At 39.6% G+C, this 20,854-nt stretch overlaps 1 pseudogene across 1 annotated transcript; it reads right to left on the bottom strand.

Annotated features, from left to right (window-relative positions):
- Positions 1-453: 453 nt before the first annotated feature.
- Positions 454-20,854, bottom strand: LOC145483844 (uncharacterized; annotated as a pseudogene). Its single transcript, XR_014048965.1, has 16 exons — positions 20,662-20,854; positions 19,553-19,869; positions 18,679-18,820; positions 18,257-18,366; positions 17,207-17,265; positions 14,158-14,333; positions 12,647-13,435; positions 11,437-11,555; positions 10,464-10,589; positions 9,950-10,099; positions 9,325-9,606; positions 8,090-8,830; positions 7,211-7,435; positions 5,334-6,650; positions 4,293-4,455; positions 454-3,583 (listed from the first exon to the last, which is right to left on the bottom strand). The product of XR_014048965.1 is annotated as an uncharacterized LOC145483844 (transcript).

Genomic DNA, 20,854 nt, shown 5'->3' with positions numbered 1-20,854 from the left:
ATATTTTAATATCTGGGGCTACTAAGGTCAGTTTTCTATTTCAAAAGAAAACCCAAACTGTCCGTTTATAGGCGGGTGTCTCTCAGTAAAATTAGATCTTTTTAATGGAATTTGGACCCAATGTAATGGCGGCATCAATACGTGCAGATTTTGGTACTGCAGATTATAATTATTTTTAAAAAATCTCTTAGTATAAAGCAAAAAGAGTTAGTGTCTTTATGTTTGAGTCTGATTACTGTAGTTACACTAAACTACTTTTGAGTTGTTTGCCTAGTTTTTCGACCTTGAGGTAATATATTCTAATGTAAGAGAAAAAGGACAATAAAATGTTTTAAAGTACATTGAAATTAGTTTTAATTATTTCTCTGATTTAGGACAATACCTTCGTTCAGTTAGTATTGTTACAAATATGTTATTAATATCTACTTTTAGAGACATGTTAATGATGTCACTGATTAATTTAACAGAGTTTTATGCAAATGTTACTGAACGAAAACAATGCTTATTTGTAAAAATCCTTTGTCATTTTGCTGGTTTCCACTGCTATTGATGGTGCCTCTTTACCTTTACATGTAAAAATGACACAGGAAGGATTGAAATTCGAAAAAAGGTGGTTACAGACGCTATTCTAACAGAGACGTGTATCAACAGAGCAGTCAACGAAAGCAAATGCCTAAATGGTTTTCAGGTCTAATATCCTTCAAACAAAGTCGGCAGCCGTGATCTGCAGTTCTGCTGCCTACTTCACATGACCAAAATTACTGCAGGTCGGCAAACATTAAACCGTGCTAAAATCTTATTCCAAATCAGCGAACTTTCAATTTTTTTTCCACACGACATTAAACTTTATATTGTATCTACGGCACGGCAAAATAAGTAATTGCTCTTACCCCTTCCACAACGGGACGGTCAGTTAATCTCTCAACATCTCACTTTTTATGCTTGAATTTAGCTTGAATAAATATTATTTCAACTCCATGCGTTTACCGAGTACAGGAGGATTTCGTCAGACTATAACATATATATGAATCAATCGAGGAAAATATTGTTGGTTTGTTGATCTTTTCCCGTCATCATCTATCCATATCTGTTGCCATGCAACGGATAAGGCCCCCACATTACTACTCCAGCTAGCTCGGTCCCGTGCAGTCTTCGCAAGCTATTATTGGTTGACCTTCCTGGCCATTCGGAGGTGCAGGCATATGAACTTAATCGCTCATTATTTTCTGTCAAGAACAACCAGCAGCGTGTCCCGAACAGAAATAATGCAACGGAGGTTAAAATATTTAGTGCAAATTCTGGGAGAAACGTATACTCGAAAAAAAATCCGAGTCCCAGATCATCGGATTTGAGCCCACGACCCTCAGTGATCTAGTCGGATGCTCTAACCACTGAGCTACCGGAGACTCTATGTTGAGCAAGGGTCAAATTGTGGGTATCGACTTGAACCGCATCGCGCGGCTACACAGCCACGTATTGACTCATATGGACTCACTAACAGCATCCCAGAATTTACACTTAATATCATGTTGTTGAGGTTAAAATAACATGTCAAATTTATTCCAACTCGCGCGTAACTTTCATCGTTGGCTTGTTGTCAGTGAGCTCGATTGCTTTCTGTATACGTGATTTCAACTGTAAGAAGTATTTTTTTCAACAGCACTTAACTAATTCAAAATCTATGTATTAGGGTAAGTATATAATAGTTCGTTACGGATTAATCATACGTAATTCTCTGCCAAAACCTTAGTGTAACTCTGGGTATGGCTCCTCAGCGTTCGACGAATAGACCCTCCTTGAACCCTCTCCATGCCACGAACGTAGCTCCACGTCTGAATGTGGGGAGCGTCCTCTTGACAAGTTTGAATCAAAGAAAGAATGGACGCGGACTTATCCAGGCCTGCAAAACTGTCGTCAAATGACGAGAAAGAGGAGCGAGAATTGTACCACTCTTCACCTTCCCACAAACATCTTGTGAAATCCGACCGAACGGTTTTCATGATCTTCGCGATATCGGAGAGTAGTTCCTCATCGGTTGGCGGAGGCTTAAAAGAGGCGTTCATCTTTGCTTGTGCACAGCTGGTGTTCAAAACTTTAATTTTTTTGTTTTCATTTCTCCTATTGGTAGGACTTGCTGGATTTATCTGGATGCAAGGTATTCTTTCAAAATCTGTTTGAGGGCATAGACTTTCGTAGCTCAAAAGACTTTCAGTTTCTGCTAGCTTGGCTCTTTCTTCTTGTGGAGCAGCATGATCTTCCATTGTTTGCTGTAATTCACGTTTTGGAGGTTGCGGTGTGTATTTTCTGCGAATGGTTTTTCGAAACGTAGATTTTCTGAAAGCTCTGTTGACAGGCATAGTGCTTGCTCTCCTGACACGGTTTACCAAATAGCTTTTCATGTAGGCACCAAGCTCATCCCCTGGATACTCTCTGCCGCTGGCCTCATGGAACGCGTCATCCAAAATTGCAATAAAAGTGTTTGCAAAGACGATAGTCATGCTTAACATGCATGCCATCAGAAAAATGGGGGCAAACACTTCGGATTCAACACTTCCATTCATCTTTGAAAACTGTATCTTACCGATTCCAATACCCATTTTAAGTACCGTGCGGAGAGAGTAATAAAACGTTGCATATTCCCCATCTTCTGCACCAAACAGAAGCGTCCCGAGCTGGGCAAATGCAAGAACAAGCATCATAATAACAATAGCGAATGAGCACAGGTAACGACAAGCTGACTGTAGGGTCCATTTCATAACGTGTACATGACGATTAATCTGTATGAGTTTGAGACAATTGATGGTTGTTGTCACAACTGTGATGGACAAAATAACTTCTTGGAAACTTGACCACGCGAAAAATTGGTATGCAGTCCAGTCACCGAATGGATTATCGCGTATTCGTTGTAAGAAAGCTTTCAGGCTATTCTCCTTCACGAAGACTATAAGCACAGCGCAGGAAGACGACAAAATTTGTAGCATGGTAACCCAGCTGAAGAAGCTCTTGAAATATGCACGACCCCGCTTGAAACATCTAACAATCTCTATAACCAGTAACACCAAGATGATAATAAGCCACAGGAGAATGCAGACGCGATAGAATGTCTGAACAGCGGAGCCAGACGTGTGAAATAGGAGCTCAGGAATAACATTAATACTTGTCTTTCTCATACCACTATCATACTTCTCCAACATGAGCATGACGTTGCTAAGCAACAAATTGGCGGGCTCTAAAACTACAAATTCGACTATAACCACAGCTGACTTCCCGTCTATCCAGCCGTTCTTTTCAATACTTTGCTTGACCCTTAAAGCAGTGGAGGGGTCGTAGCCAAGCTTAGCAATGTAGCCGCCGCCACCATATGGAAGAAAAACTTCGCTAACGCTCACTGGCTCTTCATAGTGCCACGGTTCTGGGCAAGAATCTTGAAAGTGATATGGAACCTCAGCTAAGGTTTTTATTGGCTTCCAACCGGGTTGATAATATGGCGTTGTGTCTTTATTTGAAGAGGAAAACGCGGGAAGACATTGGTTGAAGTGGGTATGTAACACGGGTTCCACTTGAATTACCTCACACGTGGATTCTGTGTATTAAGAGCAGTATAACACTCCCATTTACAAGTTAGCTGCTCATATTATATTAATACACTAATGAAACATTGATACTCAAATAGCTCAGTGAAGAGAGACAGGAAAATTTTTACGTGATAACAAATGGTAATCAGTCTTATAAGTCATGCAATCGTTTAGCGTGCACTTTTCAACAATAAGACCACGAGACCAACATTTTCTATGAAGAAATTCTCAAGGAGGTGCAGCTGAGTTGACCATAGACGCGTAGAAAACTCTGACTCGAATTCTAATTTTATATCCCTGCTAAAATTAAAGCTGTGTTTCCATGGCTATCTAAAATTGCAGAATAAGTTTAAGCTCTTGAGCATCCTAAATTTAAGAAGAGAATATTACAGAGTTTCATCTTGCTCAAACTATTTCGAGGCTTCAAATATACGAGGGCTCCTTCCGTGCAACCTCCGGCACTCTGTCGCCTTAAATATTGTAAATATATACCAAATTAACGGTGATGAGATCTGCACTTGCTTCTCATTGTGTCAAATTGAAAAAATTCTATGAATAGTGATGATTTTTCTGCAGTGCGCCTTATTGACCTCGGTACTTACTCCGTACGCTCATCTCCAAAATTCATATTTTCTTGTAGTGTTTAGCTTCAACACTTGGCATTAACGATTTTCATGGTATTTGTTTTTACGGTTTATAATAAACAAGAAGCCTAACCTTACCTGATACGCATTTGCCGAATCCTTGGCAGGCCGACTATGAAACCAATTTTGCTAGTTATCATCCCGGTCTCGTTTCCGTCAGCTGACTGCCCTTTGTCGTAAAGACCATGAACTAGTTCTTCCTCAAACCAGGCCCAAAACGATTTGGCATCTTTTACCTGGGTTTAAATGATAACAATTTAGACTCCTTAGGGCTTACTTATTTTATTACCCGGAAAGAGATCTTGGCGCAAGATTCATAAACTAGCCTTCCCACTTATGTCCAGGGTTGAACGCAGGTATTGTTTAATTAGTACTTCATATTTGGCAGGATTATTTGACATTTTCATATTACTTCATATTTGACAGAATTGTTTGTGTTTTGGTGACTTTTTACCAATGAGGACACTTTGTGATGCTTATCGTAAGGAATTTGAATCTCATTAGCGTTCATAAAACACCGACAAGTACAAAGAAAAAGAAAACAAATAATCAAACATACAACAAACAGACAGGCTCCGTCCACACTACGCGGGAGAAATTTGAGAACGTAGCTTTATTTCTAATGTTAGGGCTACTGTCCACGATAATCTGACCCGAAAACAGAACTTTTCGGAAACGTTCTTCAAACCGGAGGAATTTGAAAACGCGACCTTTGCGTTTTAGTGTGGACGGAAAACATTTTGAAAATTGAAATTTTCGCAAACGATGACATCACGATAATCACGTGATTTCCCTGCTCGAGTTTTCCTCAAACACAAATCCAAGATGACCAGTGATTGTTGCGTGTTCAAATTTCTAAAACTTAGAGTGGACGGTGCCATAGAGAGACAAACAGATCTACAAACAAGTATCAGATCAGTTGACGAGACAGGAAGAACAAACAAACAAACATACAAACAAACGGCAAATATTAGCTAAACAAAAGCATAGAGAAGGGCTTCACTGATCTGCACTACAGCACAAAAACCTTGTGTACTTTATTATTAACTAAAAAGATATTTACACATTACACATGTAATAATGTGAAAACCCCAAATATGTCTTGGTACGATACCTGGGAAAATCCTCTGAATGTATCCTTGAGTGATTTTGTCTGCCTATAAGTGGATGGTTTACGGTTTGCGTAACATACCGTCATCAGTAGGACAACAAAGGCTACGTAGAGCATTAAATCTACGAAGAAGCGCCGCATTTTTCTCTGTTGTAGTTTTAAACCTCTTGCTCTCAGTAGCGTTTCTGTAGAAGGCTTTTGGCCGATCACTTGCCCATAATCTTCTTGAACCATGTGCACTAAGTTTGCTTGCTGTGCCGTGTTTTCGATGTCATTGTTTGCAGCTGGTTTTCTGTTTATCAACGATAAGATTGAAGTGTTGAAAAGAATAATGATCGGTCCTGTAAGCAATATTTCTTGAAGCAAAGAGACGCCGACTGACAAGAACCAGCGATTCGCTATTTCCGCTCCCCATTCGAAACTGTACAAAACCGCAAACACTGCCGACGAAACTGAAGCTGTCAAACAGAGGAACCATCCAACGACAATAAACCAGCGAGGTAAGAAGCCCTGGGTGTTTTTTCTTCCTGTAGTGGAGGTCTCCATCTCTTTAGAGCTATCTGGGGATATGTTTCTCTTGATGTTCCTAAATATCATCACTGTAACTATGTTGACAGGTAGCGCAATGAGTCCGCTCTGAACACCGATTATGATTTGTGTCAAGCTCAGTTCTAGTGGTCCTAGTTGAAAGGAGCTTGGGTCTTCTGTCTTTTTAAACTGGTAAAACATGGCGTTGGTTACTAGAGAAACCAGTATGATTGACAGCATACAGGTTAGCCGCTGGCAACGTGTAAATGGGTTCTGTGGCGGCCTGGCAAAGATTGAGAGAAACAGATGTTTATCTGCAAAGTTAGTGACGGCCCGCCACTGAAACAAATTGCTGAATCTCGTCAGCTCTCTTTTCGAGGCTGCTTGGATCTCAACATCGATCGCACCATCAGCGCTCTCTACAGCAAGCCATCTGTTGGCCACGAAATGCCATTTTTCGTCGGTAGAGACGTCTTTAACCACAACTTCGTACAAAAACCACGATGGACTTTTACCACCGTTGTCGTGCCAAATCTTTACCTTGTATACCTGTCCAAGTCGACGTGGAATGTCGAAGCTGAAAGTGTTTACACTGCCACGGGTGAAAAGTTTCCTTTCCTTCCAGGGGTCCATAAATAATATTGTATCACTAATTTCGTCTTCACCGAAAAGTATTACACTGACGCTAGCAGTGGTGCCATTATCATGCCACATTCCGGTTTGGATAGATATTTCATAGTTATAAGCACAGGAATGTTCTCCTTTCTGAGAACTCACCTTGGTGTTCACAACCTGTTAAATAGAGAATATTTAAAAAAAAAAAAAAATTTTCAAATTTTTTGCTATGAAATCATTAAATAACCATTCGTTTTAATTTTTAGTGATAGTTATTTAGGAGCTAATTGTCTCAGTGTTCTTAAGATCAAATTGGGTGATCAACATCCGCGATGAGGGAATGATATGATTGAACAATCGATCTGTGTTAAAATTGAAATAAGGAGATAAGAAAACTAAAAACATCATGACGGTAAAAAGAAAATCCTGTGCTGTTCTAGGCTCAAAAGCCTGACTTAATATATTACAGTTTTTTAAACGACGAAACTTGCTATAACTTTCCTTCGACTGAGGGGGCACGCTCGAACATCAGCTTCATTTACTTGCTAAGGCGGTTAATTTACCTTTACCAACCGAGTAAAAGTAATAAATAGCTAAGTAATTCTACGAGAGCTGTTTACGTGTATGTGGCAAACCTCTTATTTTGTCTCAAAAGGGATGCTAAAATCAGGAGAAGTCGCAAGTTGAGTAAGTGCTTGGTATACACAAAATTCACCATTCTGAGAAAAAAAACCTACCTTCATTTTGTCTCTGTTGTCTGCCCTTCTAGCAAACACAAGACCAACAGCGTAAACCACAAATATTAGGCAAATTGTGGAGAGGACGACCAAGTTTTCGGGTGGTATTTCTGCTATGACCTTGGAGAAGTCGATCTTGTTGGGAACCACATAGAAATCGCCAGAAAATGTTGATAGATGATTGGTTAGACAGTGGACCCTCGTCTCGTTACTTTCAGTAGCAACCTAAACGGGTCATCATAAAATACGTTGTAAGTCATTGCAGTTTTTATGTCAGTATCAATGCTGAGTGCGAATTACATCTTTTTTTCTCTAACTTGTCTTGTACATAGAGCGGTTCTTTACTGACTGTACCAAATTTGAAGCCACATTAATCACACACAGAAATTGACAAAGCCAACAATCGATAGCGCAGCAAATTAGCTTTGGATTAATAATTTTTGAATGTACTATATTTGGAATGTCTTTCTCAATGTAATTGTCTGAGTATTTTTTTTTTGTTATATAAATAGACAAAGATTGACGAGCCTAATTTTCTCGATGACTGGACTGTGAATCTTTGTTACACTGGATAAAGGTGACGCAATGATTTTGCAAAGAATGTGTAAATTACTTCTTCTCATAGCTTTCGACAAGTAACTGTACTTTTCAGATGCAACCCCCTTCAGTGTGGTTGTCCAAGCAGCGTTGAGGCTATGGAATGCGGTAAAGACGGGTTCTGAGTTCACTTTCTAGTGCTCATTCGCTCTCCATATATTTAAGTGTGCAGTAACAAATGAGTTGCACCTGTACCCTTTTGTCAATTTCTGTCAGACGATTTTCAAAATTAAGATGGAAGATGGAGGTGGGATTCTTCCTTAGACGGCAAAATAAACTAACCTGGATTCCTCGTGCTGACCATTTTTTGTTCAGTTTGTCCCAGAATACGCAGGTCCCCACCGTAACAAACAATGTGTACCTAACGTCCGTTTTAGAATCGAATTGGCGAGGCACGTTCTTTTTCACCGGGAGAGGAGTTGGAGCTGGTTTCACCTTAACGCAATACTGTGTCTGTCTTCTTAAAGCCTCTGCATCATTGCCTGCTATTCCTGCAGACACCTCGGGGATTTCAACGGAATCCTCAAGAATTTCGACTCCAATAACATGGCGTCCAATATGACCTGTGACATTGGGTAGAAGATCAAATTCATATGGGTCACGAGGCGAACATCTGTCATTCCATTCCCTGGAAAAATTTGAACACGTCAAACGGGTGGTGTTTGGCAGAGTCACGTTCAAGTCATGGTGTTGAGGCGTTGGTCTTGAGTAGTGCCCGACGTAGACGCGCAGTGAAATGTCCTTCTCAGGCTTAATTCGCACAGTTACTACCGCTTCGTAAGAAGGAATAGAGACGTTGTGATAACGCATTTCTTTTCTTTTGAGAAACAGAATTCCATCAGATGCACCTTGGTCCCTAGTTTCGTCAGGGTCTCTAGAGAACAGAATTCTTATTGGTTTGCTTAGATTAGAAATCTTCATCTTGGTGTTGTTGTTGTGCCAAAATGTGATGTCAATAGCTGATATATTTCTCGAGATGATTCCCTGGCTCGAGAAAAGAGGATTGCGATCGAATCTAATGATCTGAAAAATAACATGTTATGCAGAAATTATTTTATGGTGTTAATCGGTACGCGGCCCCGTTAATGTTCAGTAAATGAGAAATACCGTGGGGTGAAAGTTCCCTGGAATCGTAACAAACCCGTCTTAATTGAACACCCTACCGAAACGTAACTAGGTAGCTGTCATTATTGCCATTATTATTATTTATTTATTTATTTAATCATTATTTATATTATTAATCATTATTTATATTATTCATCATTTACAATAAATTCCAATAAAATGTCTGCTATTATAAGGGGATTCTCTCTTAGCTGAAGAAACTGACAACTTAGTAAAGTTATTATTACTATTATTATCATAACACATGTAACACACATTGATAAGGTCACGTGACAGGGTTCTAGATTTTGAAATATCCTAGTATTACTTTTGGTTCTCTAATGGATAATTTCTGTTTCTTTTTTGGCATTGCTTTGTTTAGTTTGCTGTCTAGTGCTTTTTTAGAAAAATACCTGCACTGATCCAGATTGGAGGTTATCACTCCATTTTCCAGCAAATAAGTCCTTGGGAAGGCGCACTTCATCTCTCTTTATGCGAAGCACTTTATCATTGAAACTCTGGATCTTCCTTTTCGCCAGTAAAACGGAAACGCCACTGGAGTACAATTGGACTTTATTTTCTCCTGGAGCAGAACTCATAAACCTGCGTCTCATATCACTTATGTTGTATATCGATTTCTTTGCCTTTCTTGTTATCTGCGTAAAGAAGGGTAGCAACTTTGAAGTCATGCACGGCTTGGCAATATATTGAGCCAGGACACTTGAAAGAGAAAATTGAGACAGTTGGGTAACGCTAGTTTCCTTTGTTGCAAGCGACTAGTATGTACTGATCTCCTCCCAAGAATGAGTGTCGTACGCTCTTGTCCCTCCTTCCCTCCTGCTTCTAGCGTTTTGTTTTTGTTTTGTTAACAGTTCTGGATAGAGGCTCTGCCAGATTACAGTGACACAAACAACGACCTTTCTTGATGACGCTCGAATTCTGTCCTTTTGATTCAAAATCTAACCCATGCGCCATAAGGCCACAATTCTTTGATACCTTCATGTTAAACATTTTTAGAGAGAAGAAATCGGTATTTACTTTTTCATTTTTATCCTGTGAGGCAGAAGAAAGAATCAGTGCAGCACCCTGTATTAGGTTCTTCGTTGTGTTGTCGATGTTGGAGACGTTTCTGGGGCTCTGTTCATTCACAAAGTTTACAGCCATCTTAAGAATGTCAAGAGAATTTTCCTGTAAAAAATTGAGTTCCACGCCATTATTAACTTAAAAACGTGAATGAGATGGGTGCACATACTTTACAGAATTACCAGTGCAAGCTGTGTCCAAAATGTGATTTATTACAAAAATAAAGCAAATCACTAAACTCAGGGTGTTCGTCCATCAAATTAATGATAAATTGAAGTCTTTTGTTTCTATGTCGGTGCATGGTCTTACACTGGAACATTACATAGCTTGGAGGGCCATTTTCTTATATAATAATTTCGCCAAACTTACAAAGCTTTTTGCACAACATTTAGAATAGTCTAGCCGTAAACATTTTAGATGATCAAAATTATGCAACTCTAAACCACTGGTGCTATGATATAAAACGTACCTGGATTTCCTTCGTGGTTTCTGCTTTGATTTTGTTACTGTATATAACAAAGACTGCCATTTGGTTCAACTGCTGGACGGTTTTAATCTTCATATGCATTATGCTTCGTGTTATGTCCTGTTTAGTCTTTAGGAAAGAAACAGAAAACAGGTCAATCATGAATACGTTCAGTGTAAACAAATACTAGACGTTGTATAAAAGTCTCCGTCGGAGCTTACCCCGGTTTCCGTAGAATCAAGCGACTAAGAGTAATTCTAGTCCCCTCTGCATGGGACGCTAGTCCATAACAGGTTCCCCCAAACATTAAATTCCCCAGTACCTTCTTATAAAGCTGCATGGAGAAAGGCACTTTGATAGTAAAGTGTCTTCCCCCCCCCCCACCCAAAATAAAAGGTAGTGACCCCCGCCAGTGCTTAAACCCGAGCACTCGATCCGAAAGTTCAGAACACTAACCTTTAGGCCCCTGCGTTTCCGACGGACTGTTGTTTCACCAGGCGAAAAGTTTTGTATAATTTTGGAACATATTTTAAATCTTACCGCTACAATTACAGCCTGAGACAACATTATTTTATTAAACTTGTGCACCCTTTTAGCATGATGTGCCTGAGCAGAGCGAGTCGAATGGGTGAAATCCCTCGGAAAATCCATGTAGAGTGATTTTCTGCTCATTCTTTATAACGGCGGGAGACCCTTTGCGGTACATGGCCAGGTGAAATGTAGTTCAATTCTAGCCGGAGTGCTCATTCTTCAATATCCTATAAGTTTACAGCTTGACCAAACTCAGCTGTCAAATAACGATGCGCTAATGCTCGTTGTAACAAGCCCATTGTTAGTAACTAATTGTTTTTTACCTGTCTGACCCAAATCAGCCTTGTTCTAAAATGATGTGACAACAAATTTTGGTATGTAGTATGGTCTGTAAGATCTCCGTTGCTCAGGTCTGAGCTCTATGATGATATTTAACCCAACCAACCTTTCTTCTAACTGTGGTGTTACGTTCTGTCTGGTCCAATATGATTTGGAGAATCTTCAGGTTGCATGCAGCCTCTTCGTGCTGGTCGGATGCTAGTAGATTTTTAATAATTGTGACTTCTTTCATAAGAATGTTAACCTAAAATGAGAGAAATGAAATAACAATTATGTACTTTTCATTCGCTAATGCAACAATTCGAGTCAATGTCCCTCCCAGGGGGTCTCCTATCGCTGAGGGATATATTATAAACCCGGGGAGGTACTCCCTTATACGAGCTATATAGGTATGTGCGGCCCCAAAGGGTATGGTTCTTCAGCCATTTTGGTCATAAACAGGGTATCGGTTTAGGCGATTTTGGCCATTTTGGTGATAAATATGATATGGTTTTTGCACTCTATAATGTTGAACTGGGTATGTTCCTTAAAAGAAGTTACTTTATCATCATTATCGATAAGACCATCAACAAACGCCATTCATAACTTAGGTTTAGGGCAACTTTGCTAGCAACGGTCGTAAATAGGGTATCGAATTTTTGGTCAGATCATAAATAGAGTAGCAAAAATGGCAGATTTTAGTCATAAACAGGGTAGGGCTTTTGGGAAGTGGACAGCACACCCCCACCCAGCTTTTCTGAGAGTATCGTCCCCCGATTATAAAGTCAAAGTATCTTTTAGGAAGCCTTCGAAGAAATAATAACAAAAGAAACGCTCTTATTTCCGTTTTTAGGCTCGATTTCCGCCGGACTCTCGAGCCTGGTCTACTATAGCGCGGGCTCGTTTCCTGGAAAGTGGCTTGTAATCAAGCCTATTCCGTTTTAAGTTGTATCTTTTAGGGTTCAAATAAAGCCGAGCGACGCCTAAATTGGTCTCCTTTAGGAGTTTAATTCAAATTTTTCGACGAACATCACCGATCTTTTAATAAGGGAATCCACGGCCGCACGTGAATGAATCCTTTCAAATTCGGTACACGCTTGTGCTATTGCAACAGTCTGCGTTATGATGTTCAGAATTCCAAAACATGAACACGCCACGTTACATGGAATATTGCACTTTGCTCGTACGTTTGACTCAAATGTAATCCCGCGCCGAGGCTAAATGGTATTTTGAAATTTTGGTCATTTAGGCCAAGAATAGTTTCAACCAGGAGAAAAAACCTCGGAGCAAATTATGAATATTGTTTATATGAAATTGCATGTACGACTTCTCTGGACTGTGATAAACTAGCTCCACTCATGTCTTACTTACATACCAACCTACCTTTACAACAACATCATGAAAGAGTGAAGGCATCGACAAATACTTAGCTTCCATCTTTACCAGAACACTATAATCTTCCTTTGGATTGCCAGCAGGTAGAGTTATCGTTCCGGTCGGAGTACTCCAATTTGAAAGAACCAGAGGCTTGGTAGGGTCGATTTCCGCCTGTCTTTCGAGTCCGGCCTCCGGTTCCTTTCCCGAACAGTGGTTTGTAATTGAGCCAAAAGGCTTGCTAGTCGAAGCCAGCGTGGCAGAATAGCCAATTGCTTCAATGTCTTTGTATCCACCTATGCAACGTACAGTAAATTTATCCAAAGTGGGCTTTCTTTGTGTCGGTGTTACTGTACAGTTTAATGCCTCCATTGGCACTAATTCAAAGAAGCCGAAGTCGTAGGTGAACGAATATACACCTGTTTCGTCAGCATTCCTTGCGATGCATCTAATATACTGTAATCCAGGCGGTCGGATATGCTGTTTCCATAAACGTAGCTTGTCTTCCCTCTTTTTCCCTTTTTGGGTTTTACCAAATTGATATATCAGATTGAAAATTCCCGATTCTCTGTCAACGGCTGCGATCTCCCAGCTGTACGCTATCATTGCAGTGATGTTGCAGTCCGGATCTAAGCTTGCATTCACAGTGTATTTGCTTCTGGGTTTTTTTGTGTCGAATGTTACCAGCCGAGGATTAAATGGATCTTTGCCGAGAGAAACCTGGACGGCTGGGGGTCGACATTTTCCACTAACTGGCGAGACAGAAATATTGAATTAAAGCTTAGAACTTAAGGAACACACGGTAGGCAGTTTTACCTTTTATATGCTTATCGCAGAGTTACTTCCCTCCTGGTATTGTCTTATACTGACCGATGGTGACCACAAAATGTAGATTACCAACTGCCCCTCCCTCGCCCCTCCCTCGAGGTAAACGTACTTTGGCACTTTCATTTCAATCATTTTTCATATACACGGCTCTACAAGCTGCGAGCTTTATATTCGCTAGCCGCATGCTTCTTCCTCGAGTCGCAATATCGATACGGCAACAAAAATTACCGTAAAATTTACATTTGAACGTCTGGGGTATTGCGAAAATAAGAACAAAATAATACAAACAGGCAAATTAACAATAAATATTTAAATCATAGACGGCAACAAAAACGCAAAGAGCGGTTTTCAGCTCACTGTCGAAAAGTAATTATTGATTTTGCTTCGCTCATATATGATACAAGATTGGGTTAAACTCGTTTCAGTTCTGTCAGTCTGAAGCCACACCAAAAATAAAGTTAGTTAACCATCGTTGGTCACTCGCACACGTTTTCCCGCAGTTTCGTCAACTAAATGTATTTAATTCGAGTTTTGGACCTTCTGTGTCTTTTGTGATTGGCCAGATTGATTACTTCGATTTGGTTTTATGGCACTCAATTAAAAACCTGTTGTTTGAAATTTCGTAAGGATATTACACAAAACTTACCTGGATGCTGAATTTTCAGAATAGTAGTTCCAAATACAGGTTTGTCTCCCTGTCTGGTCAACGAGATCCGAAATTGCTTCAAAATGTCCTGAGTGGATGATGCTATGCAATAGATCTCCAACTCGGCTGTCACGCTCACTTGATCTTTTTGGAGGTCGTTTATGTATAAAGGGGGACTAAATCATCAAAACAAACAGAAACAATAGAAAGCTGTTCTCCATCGTTAAAATGTGGAGACTACTTGATTGCTGATTACCGGCAGAATAAATATATAGATTTAGCCAAGCCTAAAGCGGAGCTCCTGATTGCAATAACTGACGATAAAGGAAAGAGAGAATTATTTTTTCTTGGATCAGAAACTCAAAAAATGATCAATTGTGAGCATGTATTTGTTCAGCGTGTGGTTTTGCTATTTTTTCCACTTAAATTTTGACAAACTATACCCAACAATCCTAACCAAGATTGTAGAAATTACGTACGCAATATATCAGACTTTCCGAGAGACGATTGTACAAGGAATATGTCAAAAGAAAAGTCAACAATGCGCCAGGGGTTAGCTTGCGCCGAAATTTTGCCTTTGCGAGTACTCCTTCCTTCTCCCTCAGAGAAACAACGGGACTTGAGCCCGAGATCCAATCGGCACACCAGTAACTGGTCAGCGGTCAACTTAAAAAAAAAAAACGCAACCTCGATGAGCTCTAAACCTGAGCCCGCGATATAGTTACGTGATACTGGTCAGCGGATAGCTTGTTGTGACAGCTGTCAATTAACAATGGCGGAGACGCAAAAAATCAAAGATGTAGCTATGGTAATGGTGCTACTCTCTTAGTTTTCAAGGTATTGGCGTACGGACGGACGTACGTACGTACGGACAGTCACGTGAAAACCAAAATTTTTCAGATCGATGGGTTACCATATTTTCTAAGGTATGGGGTTCCGCTCGCGCGCCTTCGGTGCGCAGGAGCTCCGCTATTAAGAGATTACGGCGGAATTGGACTGATTGCGGCTCCTGTTTACATTCGCCGTTAGCGGATAATGGACGTTTTCGGCGGCCATTTTGAATTCTGTTGTTTCAAATAGCTATTATGGGGTGCTTATGGGGCAAGCACATACTAATAGACCTCTTTCGCTTGGGCGGTTTATTCTCCCATTACAGACCACGTAATATTCTCTAGAGAATTGTTCTTTTATCCACTCAAAAACTATTTATTCATATGGACACGACTATCTGAAAATTTGAAAGAATTCTCAAGAGTATCATCACATGGTCTGAAATGAGGCGACAAACCTGTCATTATCATTTCCCTGAGCCTCCTATAATAGGTATTTGAAATAATAGAATTCAAAATGGCTGACGTATCGCCGAAAAGGTCCATTGGAAAACGTTTACTAGGGGAATTCGAAATTTTTTATATGAGCTTTCGCCGGCAACAAGAATTTGTAAGCATTTTCAATATGTAATATTTACTTAATTTTCTCTCCTTTTAGCATTTTAGACTTAAGGCCGGTTTTCATATCATCCCTGTGATCGCTGCTAACAAAAAGCTGATGGATTCTTACGACTACTGGTTTCCTCATTGATCAGCGCAAGATTTTTGGCAGCGACTTTAGCGATCATGTGGAAACCAACCTTAACGTAGCTTACCTTAAAGACACTTACAATGTTCTACTTCCAAATTACTGAAGTTTTTGAGAAGGCAAGTTCGACGCAGTTTCATATTACTAAATGACAAATTCAGAGGCTATAACTAAGAAGTTTACGCAGCGAAGAATGCATTTAGTGCCAAAACCTATCCTCGAGTGTTTAAGTTCATCTAGAGATATGAAAAATTCCTCGTCCTGCACATGTTCATTATCATTTCCCAGCGGACGCCTGGAAAATGATATGGACATATAGCGACGAGCCACGTAAAGCTCATTATATATTTTGCTCTTTAAATATAATAACCTTATTCTGCATCATGGTACTTGCGTTGAGCTTTTAAAATATTTTCTCGAACTAATACTTACAATTCATCATACACAAATTCGCAATTAGCTAATCAGAAGCCGTGTCTACTGTCCTGATATCCTGCGATATCAAGTCACTGACCTGATATGGCTACGATATCATGCTCTCTTAACCGAATTTGGGTATACCAAATACCTAATCGTGCCTTAATGTTTAGTACGCTTTGGCGGCAAATCAGGGTCGTTTTGTCTCGCCATGGGTGGTATTTCGGTGAGACGAAATCGAGCCAAAATACTCATGGCATAACCAAACTACGAACCACGACTCGACCAAACTCGCCTAATATGCTGGCGAAGCGTACCAAAAAGATACAGTTAGGTAATGTTTAAACAAAGGAAATCATGACCATGACGGTATTTGGATATCTGATCTTAATTAGAATGGATTTTTACGATTTTATTTCTCCGTTATCTCCATGGATTTAGTTTCGATTGAGAAGATACATCAAATATCAAACACCAAAGCAGTGTTTGACCACAGTCCAAACACTTCGAAACTCGTCAAAAATACTCCGCTTGGTGTTTGGGAATATTTTCAAACACGGTCTTTTGTGTCTGATATATTACTTGAAGCAGAATAGAATTCAGAATAAGCATTTTAAAAAGACGCAGCAGTGTATAACGTACTGATCAAACTCTCGCTAGAGTATTTTCACCGATCTCGAGTATCGTCAATCAGCGAGATCATTTTTCCCCAGAGAATAATGCAGTTGCTTTGACTTCTTAACTTTCGTACTTCGTAACATAGATTTTATCTATCCCGATGTCGAAATAGTTTTCCATATGTCTATAACAAAAATATTAAGGCATAGCAGTTTTAGCAATTGAAGACCTCGAGTAGGCTTTTACGCTAGAATTAGATGTTCCTACATGCCATACTGCTATCAGTATCGGAGACTGTCTCAAGGGGATACCAGGTACGCCGGCTTTATAAACTCTTTATGGGTTTAATAATAAGGCATATTTTTAGTCACGTTTCTTGCACGATTGATATACAGGGTTAATGTAACGCAAGGAAAAATAACTAAAATTTACAAACCTGAACTTGTGAAGTTTAACAGACAGGAAGCCTGGAACATCCTTCAGGTACTCTGTAACCTTTAAAAAGATTAATTAAAGATTTAGTCTCCTCCATTCTTCGTTATTATATCTTGCTAAACTAGATGTACTGAGCTCTGCGGCGTGGAAATATAATAACTTTAGTATCAAACATATCTAATTTTATAATCGCGTTTCCAATTTTTATCAACTTATTTACGCCGATCGGTTGGAAACTGATACACCCTCAGACAGTCGCACCTGTTTTGGCTGTTTTTGGACCTCTACTAAAAACTAAGAAAGTCAAGGCCAAAATGGTAAGCCTTTACACTCGCTTTCAGTGTTACTTGCATAGCAATTATCTTTCGACATGCCATGTCTCGACAAGCTATGTAACCTGGCCTACGTCAAATTGTAAGCGCAACTGACTTCTTTACGGTCGAACTCGACTTTTAGTCATAAAAGATGGATTTACTTGACATCAAACTAAGGCGATGTGGGAGTTAAATCGACTGTTTTGAATATTACATCTTTCGAATACTAACTGATTGGTAGCAGCCCAAATCACCATCGAGAACCGATAGAGTACACTAAAATCGTTTGAATTATGTCATAAATCGGGAGACATGCAAAGTCCAAAATCTTCTTCATTCATTTGAGGTCATTAGTTATCATTTATTTGTCATTTGTTCCGCTAATAACCGAAAAAAAAAGGCCAGTTTCACAGTTAAAACGGTCTTTCAGCCGTTTTCATAGCATCTCGAAAGATGGCATGTGGAAAGATGGTCGAAAGATGTCGCCCATGCACGTAACACTGAGAGCGGGTGTAATTGCCTACGATTGTACTTCATTCACTGGAACAGTTAGCGAGGACCTACAGCAATAACAGTTAGGAAAAATAAAAGTGAGACACTAACACTTTTTTTTTTAATAAACCTGAAACTCTAAGCCTTTGCTTAGTATTGTAGCTCCTACAACGGGACAGTAAGAAAGAAGCTTCAGGAAGACAAATTTAAGCAAAACACTTAAACTAGTTTTGTTTTGAACATACCTGATTTAAAACCAAGCCCTTGATTTCTCTGGTTTCTTCATCATTGGGATTCATGTAGCTAAGCAGAAAGTTTGTATTCCGTACCTTCAGCCAAACGTTGAAATAATTAACTAAGAACAGAAAAAAAAACCCAAAGTTTTAACGTTCGCCATGAAACAAAGTTTCTTTTCTTACAGACTGCACAGCAATGAGATGCTTGACCACGGATAAGTATACATCTTTATCCAACATAATGATAGCTTTAAAAGAAGAATTCAATTACCCAAAGCAAAGTGATTCATTCCCTCTTTTTCCCACAATTATTTATCTTCTAAAGACACTTGCAATACTTGAAAAGTTGGTGTTTTGACGAGGTAAACGACGATGTTTGATGCCCGTTCGTCGTCTATTCATACTTGATAAGATACCAAAGAGGTTCTTACCTGGTTCACAGCCGTATAACTCAAACCTTAAAGCGATATTATCATGCCAATCTGTGGGGATCAGTACGACTTCAGAGGTTTTTACCGGTAATGGAACTGTATTGAACTTAATAGTGTGGCCATCAATATTACCACCAAATTCCTAGCAAAAAACAACAACAAAACAACAAAAACAACAACAGCTACTACTGAGACCCCACGAAAGTGCCACCTCACGATGTTTATCTACTGTAGTAACTCAGTACACATTTTTCAACTTAGACGTTTTTAAAGCAATCTTCGGACTAGTCTTAAACTAGCCCTTTCTGATCCTAAATTTCAGCCAAACAAGGCTTAGTCAACGTAAAATTGTCAACTTGATAAAAGACTCACTTGCTTACCAGAAACAACACAAATATTGTGTAATTGTCCATGGAAGAGTAAGGTAGCAAACCTTTACTTGCAGGATGCACTTTCATTTTACAACTTAAAACACTTTCATTTTACAACTTAAAACTGTTCAGATGGCTAGCTCACTTCAGTAAAACTGTTTACATGTTCCTTATGAGGCCGTTACCTCAAAGAAATTATCTGAACTGTAAGCTTACCATCACAAGCAAAGATTCGAAGCAAATTATGCGAGTTACTTAGATAAATGGAAAGTTATCTAAGCTACTGTACTGATCCCTTTAAATGCTTTGATTAAACTAAATATGTGGGTGAACTGAATCCAGTGGAGTGTAATTGTTACGTTAGAATTTACCTTGGACTCTACAAGCTTATGTTCTACTCTCTCTCAGAGAATAGTCAAATAATAGTTCTCGCGACGTGAGGTTGCGAGGAGCTCCTCACTTCGAAGAGTGGGGCTTGGGTCTGAATCATAGGGCCTTCTCACCTCAATAGATTTATAATTTCCAGCATCATCAGCAGCGAACATTCTATACTTGGTGATCCACTCTTGTCCTAGGCCTTGGGTAGCGATGCCAGTTACGACCATTTCTTTCGGAAGAATGACCAAAAGGGAAGGGGAAAGTGACTGGTTACGTGCGTGGCTAAGGGCTTTCGGATCGGTGCGATATCCCGACGACGAATTCAGTCTTGCGCGATGAGCTCCGAACAATGTCAGATCCTCCTCGTAGCCAGTCACAGGGGCAAATATGCTACTATCAGGAATGTCGCCATTTTCCATGCCAAGTGGATTGTGACAGTCGCCTAAGTAGAAAAATATAATATCGTGCACCCCCTGAACGTAAAATGCAGTGAGGTGATTGGGGGAGCAGGGAAATAAGGGGTAGGGGGATGGAATCTCTCGTTTTTGGCGTTTCTTTCTACGAGAGAAGGATAAAGCCGCTTCACACAAAACAAGCCAAAAGTTTTCCAATGGGACTATTGTTTGCTCGGATAATTAAATGATCGTAAACGATAATCTGATAGGTCTGTTTCTGATAAATTTATGCGCCATTCAAAACGATTTGATGGCTAGGGATGTTATTAGGGCGTTTGCGTATAATATTATATCTTGTTACAAATGGACAATATTCTTTGCTTTATTCTTCTCGAATGGACAGAAAACGGACGAAAACCATCGAGCTTCATGTTTTATTTGCGAAGAAAATTTGTATTAACACCTTAAGTGTCTTTGTTCAACACTGTGCTATTCCGTGTCTATTTTTTTTTGACTCAGTTGTACACTGAATGTGACGAATAAGCGGAACTTGTGTGTGTGATTGTCTCGACTGACCATGGTATACGAAAGCCTTAGAACCGTCATTTGTTATTTAGCATCGGCATCAATAGGCTCTTAAGTCAGTATAACCATACTAGGAGGCTTAGAAGAGGACGATACAGAAATCCTTAAAATGAAGCAAGAATTTTCGTCGGCTTGTTGTGACTATTAGCGTCATTTACCATTGTTGTACCACCTAGTTCACGATCTTAACATTATTTAACTAACAGATCAAGGAAATACCCAGGGAAGTTAAAAATGAACTAAAGTTCACTTACGAAATTCCCCTTGCACCGAATGGAATAGATGAAACATCGCCATAAAAAGAAATAAGAACTGTCTTCTTTCTGCCATTATCATAAAGTAGTTTTTAATTCATAACTGAAGCAAACAATTTTGAAAGGGATTGTAAATTATTTATTAGCAGACACATTAACTCGCAGGCCACTATTTCAGGTGGTCGCTGTAATT

Source organism: Orbicella franksi, chromosome 4 (assembly GCF_964199315.1).
Source record: "Orbicella franksi chromosome 4, jaOrbFran1.1, whole genome shotgun sequence".
NCBI classification, from domain to species: domain Eukaryota; kingdom Metazoa; phylum Cnidaria; class Anthozoa; order Scleractinia; family Merulinidae; genus Orbicella; species Orbicella franksi.
Note: the sequence above shows the minus strand (reverse complement) of the source record. Positions and strands in the feature narration are given on the sequence as shown.